Source organism: Corapipo altera, unplaced genomic scaffold (genome assembly GCF_003945725.1).
Source record: "Corapipo altera isolate COAL_440 unplaced genomic scaffold, ASM394572v1 81, whole genome shotgun sequence".
Lineage (NCBI taxonomy): Eukaryota > Metazoa > Chordata > Aves > Passeriformes > Pipridae > Corapipo > Corapipo altera.
In genome coordinates, this window is record NW_020884987.1 from 1,384,390 (window position 1) to 1,386,446 (window position 2,057).

Here is a 2,057-nt window from a genome sequence, read left to right on the forward strand (position 1 = left end):
TTTCTATAGACAAGCTGCACCTGAAGTTGCCAAGTGTTGCTGTGAGGCTGGGCAGTCAATAGAAAGCTGTTGTGGCCACTTTTCCTGAAGCCTTTTCCAAACCACGTGCAGTTGTGCCCACAGTATCCCGCTTTTGGCATGCTGGCCGGTGTGGGAGCCTGGCTGAGGAGGCCCAGGCGTTGTGGCTGCTGCTCCTCCTGTGCACAGCCTGCTGCTGTTGTCTGTGCCTTGGGCAGCAGCAACTGCGCGGCCCTGCCCAAGGTGCCCCGCGCCCTCCCCATGCTGGCAGCAGCTCTGTGGGCCCAGAGCTCTGGCTCAGTGGGCTCTGGGCCACAGCCCATGGGCTGGGCAGCAGCAGGGACACGGGCTGGCTCCCAGCCCTGCCTGTGCCCCTGCCCCTGGCTGGCAGCACCCAGCGGATGTGCCCTGCCAGGGCCCCCTTGCCCTCCTTGTCCCCAGGCAGGCCAGCCTGGCCCCCTCGGGGTGTCCCCACCCTCCTGCCCAGGCCTCCAGACCTTCTGCCACAGGGATAGGAGATGTCCTGGGCAAGCGTCAGAGCAGCTGGCTGGCAGGGAACCAGGGGGCTGCTTATGGCCTCTGCCCCCAATTGCTCAGGGCTTCCTGAGCACCCTGTCCCCTCAGGGCATCCTCTGCCCGGCCTGTCCTCCTGAAACCTCCTGCCACCCACCCCCTCACACATTCCCCTCAGGGCTTCCCACTCCCTTGTCATGGCAGGGCCTCCGCAGCACCTCAGCCCTTCATGGCCTCCCAGCGCCCCATCCATTCAGGCTCTCCCCCAGCCCCAACAACCTGCCTGGCAGCGGCACAGCCCTGAAGGAGCTCCACAGCAGCTGGCTCAGGAGGCACCTCCCAGCCCTCAGCAATCCCAACAGCAACACACGGGTAGGTCACAGATGCTGCTTCCTGGCTGGCACAGGGTCTGTGGCCACCTCCGAGGACCAGGTTCTCAGCGATCCCCACAGCTCCAGGCTCTGCCCATCTGCTCTGCTCGAAGTGTTGAGGCTCCAGCAGAAGCCCCCAAGGCTAAGGGCCTTTTGGGCACTTTCCCTTCTCCACTGCACATTTGGGCAAGTGTTGTGGAGCACAAGGGCCCTTTTTTCCCTCTTCCCAGATGCCCTGTGGACACCAGGCACCTAAAAAACCTCCGGAGCCTCTGTGTATGCTAAGAGGAATTTCATATTCTCAAGCTGGGGTAACAGGATGAGAAGGGTCTTTCCTGCAGGCTCAGGTGGTCCCATCAGACAGGGTTCCCAAGATCAGTTCTCCACTGACCTCTGGCAGCTGCACCACAGAGGAGCCTTCCTATTCTGCACATTCTGGACCTGATCTCCAAGCTGCTGGAACCTGGAGAAGACTGAGGTCTCTGAACAGATCCTAGGATTTTCTGGGTTTGAATTGCCAGGCTTCTGATGGCAGCGCTGTCATGAGTCATGCTTTCAATAACTGAAACAGAAAAGAATGGAGCCAAGGCCGGAGACTAAATCTGTGGTGACCTAAGAAGCCAATCCTGACAGGACCATCCTACCCAACTCTTGCCATGGCCAGGAGGGAGCAGGGCCCAACAGGATCAGTCGGGAGGTGCTGGCCACCAATACCTCCCGTGCCCCTGAAATCTCTCCCTGCTCTGCCCAAGCCATTCCTCATCCGTGCAGGGAGCAGAGCCCTCCACAGCCGGGGCAGGATTGCAGCTCCCTGCCCAGGGTCTGTGTTCCCCTCACCAGCCCCCACTGCCCTCACTCACCATCAATGACGATCTGCAGCTCTACCAGCTGTCCCTTCAGGTACCTCCCGGCCATCCCTGAGAACACAGATCCTATCAGGGCCCCAGTGGCACAGCTCCCCCCCAGTGGTGCTGCCAGCCTGGCCACATGCCCTGCTGCCCTGGCAGGGCTGAGCCCAGGGCCTTCCCGCCTCGGGACGCCCCAGCCCTGGGCTGGCACAGGGCAGCAGCCACCAGGGCACTCGGGGCTCCACAGCACATCCCTGGGCCGCATCCTGCTGCCGCTGCAGCAGCCAGGGCTGGGGCTGAGCTGCAG

General features: G+C 62.2%; 1 long non-coding RNA gene across 1 annotated transcript; it reads right to left on the reverse strand.

The window, feature by feature from the left end:
• Positions 1–1,177: 1,177 nt before the first annotated feature.
• On the reverse strand, positions 1,178–1,860 carry LOC113958125. The gene is made up of 2 exons (XR_003531420.1): positions 1,763–1,860; positions 1,178–1,464 (listed from the first exon to the last, which is right to left on the reverse strand). It is a non-coding gene; the product is annotated as an uncharacterized LOC113958125 (long non-coding RNA).
• Between the last annotated feature and the right edge of the window lie 197 nt (positions 1,861–2,057).